The sequence below is a fragment of the Tamandua tetradactyla genome, chromosome 4 (assembly GCF_023851605.1).
Source record: "Tamandua tetradactyla isolate mTamTet1 chromosome 4, mTamTet1.pri, whole genome shotgun sequence".
Taxonomy (NCBI): domain Eukaryota; kingdom Metazoa; phylum Chordata; class Mammalia; order Pilosa; family Myrmecophagidae; genus Tamandua; species Tamandua tetradactyla.
This window is the reverse complement of record NC_135330.1, coordinates 65906170-65921148: the sequence shown is the minus strand read 5'-3', so window position 1 is coordinate 65921148 and position 14979 is coordinate 65906170. Positions and strand designations below refer to the sequence as shown.

The 14979-nt window shown below is 41.9% G+C and overlaps 1 long non-coding RNA gene across 4 annotated transcripts in view; it reads right to left on the bottom strand.

Annotated features, from left to right (window-relative positions):
- The window catches only part of LOC143680995 (uncharacterized), a 146892-nt gene that overhangs the window by 11049 nt on the left and 120864 nt on the right, over positions 1-14979 (bottom strand). For all 4 annotated transcript variants that reach the window (XR_013174289.1, XR_013174288.1, XR_013174286.1 and 1 more), the window contains one exon: positions 12155-12400. This is a non-coding gene — a long non-coding RNA (uncharacterized LOC143680995). The remainder of the gene's footprint in view (positions 1-12154; positions 12401-14979) is intronic.

Sequence of the window (14979 nt, the reverse complement as noted above, 5' to 3'; positions counted from 1 at the left end):
GTTGGGAGACTCCAAAGAGAGTCAAGAGATAAGAGGTTATCTTAGAGGTTATTCTTATGCATTATATAGAAATCCCTTTTTAGTTTGTGCTGTGTTGGAGTGGCTGGAGAAAAGTACCTGAAAGTGTTGAACTGTGTTCCAGTAGCCTTGATTCTTGAAGACTGTATAACTACAGAGCTTTTACAATATGACTGTGTGATTGTGAAAACCTTGTGTCTGATGCTCCTTTTATCCAGGGTGTGGACAGATGAGTAAAAAAAAATGAAAAGAGTAAATAAATAACAGGGAGGGGATAAAGGGTAAAAGAATGGGCAGATTGAAATATTTGTGGTTAATAAGAGGGAGGGGTAAGGGGTATGGGATGTATCAGTTTTTCCTTTTTTCTTTTTATTTCCTTTTCTAGAGTGATGCAAATGTTCTAAAAATGATCATGGTGATGAATACACAGCTATGTGATGATATTGTGAGCCATTGATCATCTATCATATATAGGACTGTATGTGTGTGAAGATTTCTCAATTTAAAATATTTTCTTAACTTATTTGGGACAAAATTTATAATTTGACTACTGCATTTCCTAATATAACTTATGTGGACAGTTTAACTGAACACCACAAATACATGGAACCTTGAGTAGGATATGAGATTTTGTAGGTTTGTCCAGAGTGACGCCCCGAAAAGTCCCAGAGTGATTTGAACAGTGAATAAAAAAGTATTTGGCAAAGTCCACTTGGGGGAACAGTGAGAAAGGGGGAAAATTCAACTTCCCCATGTGGAGAATTCCTGATATTCTCACAAGCAGTGGGGACAACCAAAGCAATACGCTGAGCCCTCAATTTTGGGGTTTGTTCATATGAAACTTATCTCCACAAAGGCTAAGCTAAGCCTACTTAAAATTAGGTCTAACAGTTACCCCCAGGGAGCCTCTTTTGTTGCTCAGATGTGGCCTCTCTCTCTCAGCCAACATGACAAGCAAACTCACTGCCCTCCCCCTCTTTTTGTGGGACATGACTCCCAGGCAGCATAGGACAGAAATCCTGGAACAAACTGGGACCTAGCATCAAGGAATTGAGAAAACCTTCTCCACAAAAAGTGGGAAGAGAGAAATGAGACAAAATAAAGTGTCAATGGCTGAGAGATTCCAAACAGAATTGAGCGGTTATCCTGGAGGTTATTCTTACACATTATATAGATATCACCTTTTTAGTTAAGGCATAATGGAGAGGCTGGAGGGGAGGGCTTGAAAATGTAAAGCTGTATTTCAATAGACATGTTTCTTGAAGATGATTATATAATGATTTAGCTTTTGCAATGTGACTTTGTGATTGTGAAAACCTTGTGCCTGATGCTCCTTTTATCTACCTTATGGACAGATGAGTAAAACATATGGATTTAAAATAAATAAACAATAAGGGGAACAAATGTTAAAAAAATTTAGTAGATTGAAATGCTAATGATCCATGAAAGGGAGTGATAAGGTGTGTAGAAAAAATAGGGGAAACAACGACTAAAACATATTGGGTAGATGGAAATATTAGCAATCAATGAGAGGGAAGGGTAAGGGGTATAGTATGTATGAGGTTTTTTCTTTTTATTTCTTTTTCTGAATTGATGCAAATGTTCTAAGAAATTATCCTGGTGACGAATATACAATTATGTGATGATATTGTGAGTTATTGATTATATATCAAGAATGAAATGATCATATGGTAAGAATGTTTGTGTTTGTATGTTGTTATGTGTAAGGAAAATTTAAAAATTAAAAAAATATATATTTTCTTAATCCAATATGACTGGTGTCCTTATGAGAAGAGGAGAGAAGATGGCTCATGTGATAATGGAGACAGACTGAAGTGCTGCAAACCAAGAAGCACCAAGATTACCAGCAAACAATCAGAAGCTAGAAGAGGCAAAGAAGAATGCTCCTATACAGTTTGCAGGTCGAAGTGGCCCTGCTAAAGCTTTGATTTTGGATTTCTAGTTTCCAGAACCGAGAACAATACATTTTTGCATAGTTTTGGATTGTTTGTGGTAATATAACTGCAGCCCTAGGAAACTAGGCAGGCCCCATTACCATTTTGCTCATCCTTTTGTGTATCTTTGCACTGAAATAGAATTGCATTTTGTCAGAGAAGCAACAGATGATGGGGCACTTGACAACATGCATGGCTCAGAGACCCCTGATTCAGAACAGCACTTTTGAGAAGCCTTCTTCTGATGTTTTGTCTTTAGTCTTACAGAAAATTCTCAACTTGGAAAGTGGTGATTGACTCCCTCTTCCTTCACTCTCCACCTCACTGTCCCCCAGCTGTCCGCCTCTCCTTTCAGGGGCCCCTTCTTCTGGACCCAGGAAAGGGCCTGGACTCCACCAGCACAGACAGACATACACCTCTCCTCCAGATCCCTTTCTGGACCTCCTCCATCTCTCCACCAGTAGCCCATGGAGAATGACTGGATAATCATAGAAGTCTCTTCCAGTTCTGACATTCACTGACGTGATGGTTCTATGATAAAGGGTAAATGCAGAAAACGTGCTCCCAAGGTCTCATTGCAATCCCTACAATATAACAAAACAGCTTCCCCAGGGAAGGCTCCATCAGAACCTGAGATTCCCCTGCTGTGGGTTCTCTGGCCAGAACAGATGACCTGGGGTTCAAAGCCCCACCCTGCCCCTGTTGTCCTAGCCCCTGAGCCTTTGCCTCTGTTCACGTTAAGCCTCCTATGAATTGAGACAGAAAAATCAGGATGGTGAGATGATTGTGACAATAAAGCAGCTCTCAGACACTGCCCTCGTAGAACGGGAAAGGCTGTCACTCCCTTGGCCTAATCAACTGCAACTGAGGGATGGTTTCACTTCACAGAAGAAAAGACAAAACTTGAGGCAGGGATTCTGGAAGAAAACAGGAAGCTCTCAGCGTCAGGCAGGACTCTTCTATAAAGGGCCATCAGACAAGCCCTGCTGGGCATTCAGAAGAAGAGCTGAAGTTCAGTAGACGGAAACACACTCCAAAGACTAAGACTCGAGAGAGAAGGTTCAGAGCTGGACATGAATGATAAGGAAGGGCTTCAACTGGTCTCTTTCTTCAAGCGAATGCCTAGATCTCCCTCTGTGATGTGATTCCCGCCCCACCCCCTGCCCCAGATTAGAAGGAGGTGAGGTTCACAGGGCAACCTGGCTGACCTTGTGATGGGCGAGTTATTTGACCTCCAAGACTCATATCCCTGTAACATGAGGGGTTTAGATGAGGCCATGCTCATGTGCCTCCACCTCTATAGTTTCATGATTTCTCCGAATAACCAAATACGTCGAATAACATTTGAGAATCAGGGAAGGAAAGCATCTTACAAAGGAACATAAATGCTAGTAAAAGCCAAGATCAGAACACAGGCACCTGGATTCCTAGCCAGGATTGCATGTCAATCAAAGGTAAGTCTTAAGGATAGTAATTTATGCCATTTGTTTCCCATGCCCTGAAAAGTGAAATTTCCCCCACAAAGCAAATTTGCTTTATCTTCCCATGACCAGATCCTTTGGTATCAGTCTATTTGCAACTTGCCCCGTCCAGGTAGCATTCAAAAGGTGTCTCGGTTTTTCTTTCCAGCTACAAATTATCAACATGATGGAAAAGAAGAGACAGCTGTACTAAATGCCCAGTGATTGTGAGGGTGGAAATGTGACAGTGTACACATCATTTGCCTTTTGACCAAGATTAGAAGCAAATTTAGACTATATTCTTTTATTGGTAGGCATTCAATAAAGGGTGCTTATTATTTAAAAATCCTGACTGTTTTTAGCCATTCCAGTCAGCTATTTTGGAAAGGAATGTGATTAGTTCCAAGGACTCCTTCTGAAAGCAATGGGCTTCCCTCTTTCCTCCTCCCATCATAGCCAGTACCTCTGTTTCCTGCTTTCACTATGCACACAGAGGCTCTCTCACTCACACCTGTTCAACCTGGAAAGTCACCAGGTTCAAAAGACCAACTTGCTTGCCTGGTCCCAGCCAGGCAGAGAGGACAGTGGTCGGAGGAGAGGAGGGACCCTGGGAGGCTGGGCTTGCAGGCAGAGCTTCAGCTCAGGTGCAGGCCCTAAGGTGACCCCACCGCCTGGTGGAGAGGTGACCACTGAGCCCTGGCTTAGGTGACCAGCTTCAAACACCTGGATTTTGCAACACCACATTCAATTGCAGGGAGGCTGGAGTTGGAGACGCTTCAAAGCCAAGGGTCTCAAACATTTTCTGTAGGTGATAAATTCCTCTCAGGAGGGCCCTTTGGGGATGGGTTAGAGTCCTGGCTGAGTTAACCATGGTGCAGAAAACAAGTCCCACCTACTAGCTGGGTGAATGTAGGTTAGTTTCTTTGTCAGTCTTCCTATATGCAAAAATGCAGTTAGTATTGGCTCAGTTGGTTATGGTGGAGATTAGAACTAATTACAATATAGCAGGCGCTAGATAAATGAAGAGGGTTTTAGTATATCGTTATGATTCTGCACTACCTCCCTGAAATCTTCCAGCCCCTCATTCCCCTGCATTCTTTCCCATGCAGCGTCTGGCTGTGCTGAGCTCAGAGAAGGCCAAAGCCGAGAGATATCAAGTCTCTGACTCCATGGGTCGAGGTGTTTTCTGAACTAAAAGGTAAAACCTGGCATCAGACTGCTCTGAATCCCTTGAGGTATTGGAAAGTTCTTGACCGGAGGCTCTGACCAAGGGGCAGATTCTTTCTTCAGGGCATGAAACCTTGTGGGAAGTAGCAACAGTGACCCCAAGAGGCATCTGGAGGAGCTGGTACTGCCAACTAGAACTAGGAAAGACCAGCCAATAATCAAAACAGTGTGGCATTACCATAAAAATAGACAGATGGATCAGTGGGATTAAATAGATAGCCTAGAGACAGATCCTAATGCATATATATAAAGAGAGCAAAATTTAATAAATGATAAAAGAAGTATCATAAATCATTGGAGAAGGTATGAGTTATGCAAAACTGAGGTTTAAGAAAATTGGCTATTTGAAAAGGAATCAATTTTGATCCTCATCTGATGTCTACACTAAAATTCCATTTAGATCAAAGAGTTAAACCAGCAAAAATAAAGGATTAGAAAAGAAACCACAGCATGCCATTTTCCTGAATGGTAAAGCGGACTAGCAGAAAGATGTGAATGCTTCACAAATTAAAGTATATATTTAATCCAATCTCTTACAAAACCTTAAATGGGATTTTTTCTTTCTGGAGCTAGACAGCCTGACTCTAAAATTAATATGGAAAATACATGAGCAGGAGTAGCCAATTTTTTCCCTTGAAAATAGAGTAACATGGGAGATTTATTCCATCAGATATTAAAATGCTACATTTCTCTATACAAATATGCCATATTTTAAAATGCATGACATTGTAATCCAATAATTAAAACAGTGTGATCAACTGATGAGACTGAAACAGCTCAGAATAGTCAACTGAATAGTAAAAAAGAAATTTAGCATGTGATAAAGGTGGCATTCCAAACCAGTGAGGAAAGAAAACATTCTTCTTGAAAAACGTTGGTGGGATAAACGGTTAACTGTTTGGAGATGGAAATCAACTTAAATCCTCACCACACACTATAGAACAAAATAAACTTGGGGTAACTTTAAAGAGTTAAATGTGAAAAAAAGAAAAGAAAGAAAGAAACCATAAAATACTTACAATAAAATATAAATTACTGCTTTTTTCTCAGTGTGGAGATGGAATTTCTAAGCATAAAAGCAATTGGAGAAATTGCAGAGAAAAATAGATATATTTAGCTGCATAAAAATTCAAACCACCTCTATAAAAAACAACATAGAACGTAAAAATAAACATCAAAATCAACCTGAGAAAAATGTCTGCAACAAAAACATCAAAAAGTTAATGTTCTTAAAATACAAAATAGCATTTATACATATTAAAAAACACTAAACCCAATAGAAAAATGTGCAAAGAACAAGAAAAGGCTATTCGCAGAAGAAATACAAATGATGAATTAAACTACAAAGAAACGTTGAACCTCACTAGCAATCAATATATGTGAAAAATGCAATAATGAAACACAATTTTTGGCCTATCAAATTAGCAAATAGTTGTAAAAATCAATGCACCATATTGATGAAGGAACAGTACAATGATATATCCCCATACACACTGCGCTAGCATGTCAGAATTTTTTACAAAATTTCTAGGATGCAATATAGCAATAAGTCTCAAGTGTCTTTAAAATATTCATTCTCCTTGTTGCAATAATTCCACTTCGATTTTGAGGAAATAAAAATGAAGACAAAAACATATGTTCATCTCTTTTATTTATATTAGTAAATAGAAACACATGAAATATCTACCAGTAGGGGAAAGTTTGATAAACTATAGACTTATCCACAAGATAGAATATCATGTTCCCATTTAAAATTATGCTCACACGGTGAGTGTGATTAATGCCACTGAGTTGTATGCTTGGGAGAGGTTGAAATGGGAGAGTTTATGTTGTGTATAAGTTAACACAGTTTTGAAAAGAGAGAGAGACTTAAGAGACAATGGCATGTAAATGCAATAGTACATAATTCTGGACTGGCTCTAACAGTGGAAGGGAAAAATCCCAAAAGGACATTATTGGGCCAATTGAAATTATTGGAATATATACTCTATGATTTATTGTTTAATTTCTTGAACTTCATAATTGTAACAAATGTGGTCAACATAGATGAATGACCTTGTTCTCAGGAAATATACATGGAAGTATTACTACATGGTAAAGAAGCATAATATTTACGTCTACCTAAAATCAGATAGATGAGGTAGATACACAGACAGGGGTAGATAATAGAGTAGAGAGATGGTAGAGCAAGAATGACATAACAAGTGTGGCAAAACATGAAAAGTTGGTAAGTCTGGGAATCTTGATAGAGGACATGTTGAAGTTTTCTGTAGTACTTCCGTATAATTTTTGCGAATTTCCTGTAAATTTGAAATTACTAAAAAATAAATATGCAAGCAAATTTCTGCCCACAAAGAATTTCTAATGGTTTGGAAAACTACTCACAGTATGTTAACAGTGTGATCTAAATAGGGCAATGAGATCATGGGTGAATGCTATTTTATTTCTTAACTGTTCTAGTTTCCCACCCTACCCTGAAGTTCAATCATTGTAATGGCAATTGTAATTTATTTTTAAGGAAAATACTTATACTCCCAAACTCCTCATCTTCCTCAATTACTCTCATAGTACAGCAACATGTAGCCCCCCAACCGTTCCTCTCAAGGGTTCCTCCTCACCCAGGCCCCACACTAAATCATACTCATTAGTGACTTCTTTTCCTCCTCGGAGGTTGCCCAGTGAGGAGGATGGGTGGACGCACACAGCATGGGCTTTGCAGCAGCCACACCACCTCACAGAGCCTAGCACCCAGGTGGAGGCAGAAGGATGCCAGGGCACAGGTCTTGGCGGGACCTGGGTTCATATCTTGCCCTGCCAGATACAAATGCTTCCTGATGATCTTGGGCAAGGCTCTCTATCTGAGAGCTGCCTACACTGGAATGCACCCTCCAGGAGGGCAGGTTCACCCTTGTCCACCACCATCCCTCCAAAGCATAGCTTATAGGAGAGCGTCAACAAAAAGTCAATGAATGAATGAATGAATGAGTGAATGAGTTTATCCTTGGACTGGGGGAGGCAACCCCATTTCACAAGTGGCTGTGAAATTCAATGATGCATGTAAGCACACATTCCCGTTGCAGATGCTCAGCAAACAGAGTTAACCATGACAATGCTCATAGGTTCCCACCGTCCTTAGCGGAGACAGTTTTGCCGAAAGTTTAAATGGTTTAGCCTTGTCTTTTTGAGTTTTCTCAGATGGTCTGGAAACACACAGCTTTTTTTTTGTCTTTTCTTTTCCTTTTGGTTTCCTCTGAATCGATTCTGCCACTGGTGAAGGGCAGTAAATTAATAACTAGATTTCCCCCACGACAACCAACCCATCAGCTAATTGGCTCGATATCTCCCTGTTGCTGTATCACTTTGGGATTTTGTGGGCGAGATATAAATAAGTCAGTTCTATTAATAAGCCATTTGGCCAAGGGAAGAAAATGCACTTCTGGGTTCCCAAGGGGGCAGGGGAAACCGCTCAGTGGCCCATGGAGCAAAAGACTTGATTACAGAAATGAAGTATTCGGCTTCTGTGCCCTCCTCCCTGCAAATCTGCACTCCCATCAGATTCCTCTCAGTCCTGGAGGGGTGGGGGCGGGCACGAGGAAGTGGAGCTTTGTTAAGCTTAAAAATTATAATTTAGATAAATCTGTGCATTCATTGGCCTGCGCGTGTCTCTGGAAAATAATAGTTAGCCGGGTAGAACCTGCCGCATTTCAGGGGCTTTATTGTCTCTTTATAATTAAGTCCTGCACAGAAATCCAATTACAAATGTTCTCAATCGCCCTCCAGCTAAGTGCTAACCAAAGAGGGGAGGAAGGCTCCTGGACTTAAATAACTCAGGATAAAAATTAATATCGTGGCCGTGTTGGCTAATTAAAAGTGCCGCCTCTATTAGCGGGCCTTTATATTAATAAATGAGACCGTTATTATCATATCTGACAACCAGGGCCTTATCAAGTCTGCTCTGTCAGCTGTGCTCTTGAAAGCACAAGTTCAGTGCCCTCGGTGCACGCTTCTGCGGGAGCAGAGGGGACAACCCCACCGCGGCCAGCCCCTCGCTGAGCTCAGCGCGTTCACGTAGGGCTGCCTCATGTACTCACACCAACCCCGCCTGGGGTGCGCTGTGGTTCCTGCTTCACGGTGGAGCACACTGAAGCTTGGATGCTAAGTAACTCGCCATAGTACGAGTCAGAGCTGGGATTCAAACCCACAGCCTCAGGACTCTAACTGGAGCTCTCATTCCATGATACTAGCTAATTTTCCTTGCTGGGGAAGTTGAAAGGTTGGGAGGTTTTGGGTTTGTGCTGGTTCCCAGAAGGTGGGAAACGTCCCCTCAGGTTTGGCACAATCTTTTGCTGCCTGGTAACCTATTTCTTAATCACCTTCTGGGGTCCAGGCACTGTGCTAATAAACACTGGATAGAAGAGCCCCCCGCCCCCGTTGTTTTGGAGATAAGAGGCATTGACAGTGGCAGACCAAGTACTTGGTGCTGTGGGATCACACCATGGGGTACACAACCCACACTGGGAGGATAAGGAAGATTTCTCAGAACAGGGGGCATCTAAGCCAAGTTTGGAAAAGCAAAGAGTTAGAAAAACAGACCAAGTGGTGAGACAACGTAGAGGAAATTCCCAGGAAAGGAAATTATGTGTACAAAGGCACAAGAGGGTAGCCAAAACGAGCTCACTGTGACTTAAACATAAAATTCAGGGTGTGAGAGGCAAGCTGGGTGAAATCAGATCAGGTATGACTTGTCAGCCATGCTCACAGCTTATCCCAACAGTGAGAAAGAGCCTTGAATGGTTTTCAGCAGGGAGTGACAGCAACGGAACTGTATTTTGTGTCTCTTACTCTAGCCAGAGTGTGGAGGATAAACTGGCCACAAGCCACCTTGGAAGCAAAAAAGACCAGTTAAGATTAAGGCAGGAGAGACGTGCTGGTGGCAATGGATGGTGAGAAGTGACCCCATTCAAGAAATATGCAAGAGATTGAATCACATGACAGAATTTAGTGAAGACCATAGCAATTATGTGTGTGGGAGAAATAAGAGCCACATATGACCACAGTTTTCTGGCTTGAACCAAAGTGGAGGGATTCCAGAAGTTGAGGAGCAGCTTTGGAGCAGACGATAAGTTCAGTTTTGGGCATGTAGAGCTTTCAGTTCCTCTGGAACAGTCAAGGGCAGTTGTGTAATGACCTGCTAAATGCATGGATCTAGAGACCAAGAGAGAGGTCTGAGTGGAGATAATGCTTTAGGAATTATCATGTCATAGATGATGACTGAAAGATGATTATAATCATCCAGGGAGAGTGGGTGGAATAGCTAGGCAGGTCCTCAGTGGGTCTTACCAATCTTTGTTCATTATTTCATCAAACATTCGCCATATGCCCCTATCTGCAAGGCACTGAACACCCAATCATCCCACAAATATTAATTGAATGTCTACAACATGCTAGGCATTGTTCTAGGGACTGGTGGCATGATTTGGTGAATTGGGACTTTTTATTTGTCAGGTACAGAAACCAACTCAGCCGAGTTTAAGCAGATAAAGTCATAAGGGCATCCTGTCGAACCTCAGAAAGGGAAGAGAATTAGGGAGTGGAAAGCTGTCAGGAACTGAGGCAGCCCCTCTCTGTGCAGGAGCTTCAGTCTTGTCTCTCTTTGGACATGCTCCCTCAGTTAGTATTGGGTTTGGCTGTGAATAGCAGAAACCCAAAACAGTGCTGTCTTAAACAAGACAGAGGTTTATTTCTCTCTCATGTGTGCAGGGTGGGTATGGCAGCTCCACAAAGTTCCCAGGGGTCCAGGCTCCAACCAGACTTCTCTCTGCCAACCTCAGAAAGCATCTCTATCTCATGAACCAGCTTGGCGAGCACTGATGCACCTTTTCACTCCAGGATGGAAGAAGGGATAAAAAAAATAAATGCGAGGATAAGGGAGCATGTTGACTGTCCTTAAGGTTGTTTCCAGGAAATTGCCATAATCTACGTCTAGTAACATCCCTTAAGTTAGAATTTAGTCACATGGCCATACCTAGCAGCTGCAAGAACATTATGCATGGGCATGTGACCAGCTGAAAACCCTACTATATAGAAAAAGGGAGAACAAGTATTGAGACAGCTGTTCACCTCTGTCACAGTCTTACTCTGCTCCTCATTCTGGCAGAAGAAGAACGAGCACAAATTCACACTTAGATGGCCACCCTAAAACTCACAGGCTTATGGTTCCTATGTTCAACAAGCCAGCCCATCCCAAACCAAACTCCCATGGGGAAATCTGACTGGCCCAACTTGATTCAGGTGTTCACCGTGTCCAAGGAGACACATGGTAGCAGTACAGCTGCCAGGAAAGCCCCCAGAGCGTAAGAACAGTGGAGGGAGTCTTTGTCAGTTGCAAGTGTTGAGAGTCAGGCAGATACCCCAAAAGTCGTCTGTGACTCTTAGGTGAGGTGACAGAGGAAATATTAGACTAATAGATAAAGATGCTTGGTGACAAGAGATGAGGAATGCCATGTCCAATTTCCAAACCCCTAACCCAAATGGAAACTTTGAACTTAATGTAGGTCATCATTACCTATGGTAATCCAGTGAACATGAATCACATTCTGTTCTATGCCCAGCCCTGCATTGACCTTTGATTGACTCCAATACCTGGAACCAGGGTGCCTGAGAGAAAGTAGTCAGACGTCTCTTTGTCTTAGAGAATCTTTACCCTATGTCACCAGAGCGCCATAATGGAACCCAGACGCTAACATTTTAACGTCTGGATTTCCAAATTAATGGTAATAATGAATAAAATGCTGACTGGACTAAAGTAATGAATGCTTTCAAGTGAAGCAGGACTAGAGAAGAAGGAGAAAAGAAAAATATATGAAAACAACCTCATGTTTTTACAAAGTAATGGGCCAATCATTTGCCATCCATCAGCTAACAAATGCTAGGAAGCCCTGATTGATAGGAGCCTGCGAGAATGGGGTGAGGGGCTATAGCACAATGAATCTTCTCATGATAAGAAAGTTGTTTCAGCTTTCATGAAAAATCATGCCAGCATTCTAGTTACGTTTTCCTGTTCTAGCAAGTCAGCTAGATCCTGTTTTTAGGTCAGACCCAGGGCAGGTGAGAGGCAAGCCTGGTCAGGAAGGAAGTCAGGAGGCAGTTTCTTATACCAAATTGTGAGGTATGTAGTTGGAAGGCAGATCCCCAAGGTTGGTCTGGAGAAGCACCAAGGTCAAAGTCACCTGATAGAGTCAAGACCTGGTCATCAATCCAAGCAACTAGATGAGCTGAAGACACATTTAAAATAAGGGGGTTAGAAGATACAGGGAATAGGGTTAGGTAGGTAGAGAGAATAAATAGTGAGAGTGAGAATAAGTAGTGGAATGGGAGGGAGTCTGAAGAAATTTCAGGGATCTAGAATTGCTGTATCTGGACTTATTAGTTATCTATTGCTATGTAACAAGTCACCCCAAAACTTAGTGGCCTAAAATAACAAACTTTTATTACCTCACAGTTTCCGTGGATCAAGAATCTGGGCATATCCCAGTAGGATAACTTTGGCTCAAGGTCTCTCATGAGTTAAGCTGAAGGCCAGGGCTGTGGTCTCTTCTGAAGGCTTGATAAGGGGGTTGGAAGGGCTTGAGGGAGGATCCTCCAAGTTCATTCGCATGGTTGTTGACAGGCCTCAGCTCCTCGCCATGTGGGCCTCTGAGGATTCTCACCACATGGTAGCTGTTGGCCAGAGAGAGAGAACTGGAAAGCAAGAGAGGGAGTGAGACATGAGCACTCACAACAGAAGCCACAATCATTTTATACCCTAATTTCAGAAGTGACAGGCCATGACTTCTGCCATACTCTATTCACTAGGAGTGGATCACTAACCCCAGCCCCCAGTGAACAGGAAGGGATCACACAAAGGAGTAAATACCAGGAAGCAGGGAGCAGTGCGGCCATCTTAAAGGCTGCCTACCGCAGTGGGGTTGCTTTCTTAAGTCCCAGATGTGAGGCTGCATGTGTGGGCAAGCCAGGTTCATTTAAAGGGCCATCACAGACTGGACACCAGTATGTGGTTTAAACGCTTTCTCGGACAGAGGAGAATCTTGCAGAATTTTTGGTTTATTCATTACCCATATCAGTGATTATTTTTCACGGCAGAAGATGTCGAGATAGATGGTATAGACAGGCAGGGTAACTCTATACTGAATTTCAGACAATTTCCTGAAATTGACTTTTTGACCAAATCACTGATGGCACCCTGACATTTGTCCCCCACCCCACTCTGCTCATTCCTTCTTTTTAAGAAGCCTCCTACAATTAGTTGCTGGACTACACAATCAATTTCTTATATAAAAAACTCTAAATGACATCAACTAGTTCCATCCCCCATGCCACATTATCGACAACCCCTTCCAATGTGAAAAAGTTAGAATGGGCATAGCCTAAATACTCCTCAAGAATGAGAGAGAGATCAAAGACGATGGTGGAATTTTACAGGGAAGGTTGGGTTAAACAAGTGAGTACGATTGCTGGATCATTGTTTTGATATTTCTTTTAGTCTACAGTATCTTAGAGCAGCTAGAAGTAAAAACCTAGAATTGTGGAATTGTAATCAATACCAAACTCTGAAATCTGTTGTTCAGAGTTAATTGCAACTAATTGTGGTGCTGTGCTTTGAAATTTATTGCTTTTTTGTATACATGTTATTGTTCACAAAAAAGAAAAAAAAAGTCGATTGTTAAGATAAATGCACAGCTATATGCTAATATTGTGAACCATTGATTGTACACTTTGGGTGATCACATGGTATGTGAATATATAATATATATCAATAAAAATAAATGATTTTTTTAAAAAGATCAAAGGAGAAGGTGGAGTTATGAAAGAGAAGATAGGACTTAACAAATGAGTATGGCTCCTGAATCGTTGTATTGATATTTCTTTTAATCTCCAGTGTCTTGGAGCAGCCAGAAGGAAAAACCTAAAGTTGTGAAACTGTGACCCATACCAAACTCTGAAATCTGTTCTATCACTAATCGTTGTGGTGTGCTTTGAAATGTATTGTTTTTTTGTATATATGTTATTCCTCACAATTAAAAAAAAAAGCCTCTAAATGTTAATTGTCTATGCTTTCTTATAATGGTACATTGATTAATAAGTCTGTGAGGCACAAAGCACCAATATCCAGAGATAGTCACAGTAGGAAAACAAACTTTATTTCTTGTAGGGGGACTTGAAAGACTTCTACTCTTTAAAAAAAGAAATACTGAGGCATCTGCCAATCAAATGAGAGCATGGGGTATGATGCGTGTTCAGAGGGACACAGTAAAGTCTTACTCTGCGCCTGTTCAGCCCACTCTGGGGTGAGGTCTGCCTCGGTCCTTACAGAATGGCTTGGAGAGAGGGATGGGGAAGCAGAGTCTTGGGAAGGTCATGAAAGGAGTGCATGCTGGACCCTGGCTACATATTTTCTTACTAGGATTAGGCCTTGTGGGAGGTCCTGTTGAGAATGCATGCTATAAATGCTTCTACTTCTATGGCAAAGAACAACCAGGGACAGATCAGGCCTATGGAGAGGAAATAGGGAATATAACAGAAAAAAAAAAAAGGACAGAAGTAGAATATGAAGAAGGGAGGGATACAGGAAGAGGAAGATGGGAGAGTCCATAGTGGAAATGGTAGGAAGCCATCTTGCCCAACTCAGGGCCCAGCAGGGAGATCTCACTCACCAGTGAATTTATTTAACAAATATTTATTGAGTTCCTACTATGGTCTTGGCCCAGGTGACACAGTGATGAACAAAATAAAAACTGTTGCTGTCCTTTCAAAGTTCAGTATGACCTTCAGCAAGTAACAGAAATGGATCCAGTGTGAGGAGGTCACATGGGAGATGTCAGGTCATTAGGAAATTGTGTGGGCCAGAGAAAGTGAGGCCACCCCTCACCCACCACTCTGGCACAGCAGAGTCTATTTCTTCCTGGTTTGGAGTCTTCTTAATCCGCCAATTGCTATGACAAATAATACATGATGGGTTGGCTTAAACAATGAGAATTTATTGTCTCTCAGTTTTGGAAGCTAGAAGTCCAGAAGCAAGGTCTCAACAGGCCATGCTTCTCCCAGAGGCTGCAGCACTCTGGTGCTGGCTTGCCACAATCCTTGGGGCTCCTTAGCTTGCATCCCTGTCTCTATAACACGGCCTCCTCCTGTGACTCTCTCTGACTCTTGGATTCTTCTATTTCTGGCTTCTGACCTCTAAATTACCTCTCTTTATATGGCACCCAGCCATGAGATAAAACCCCACCCCAATTCGGTTTGGCCACACCTTAATAGGATCT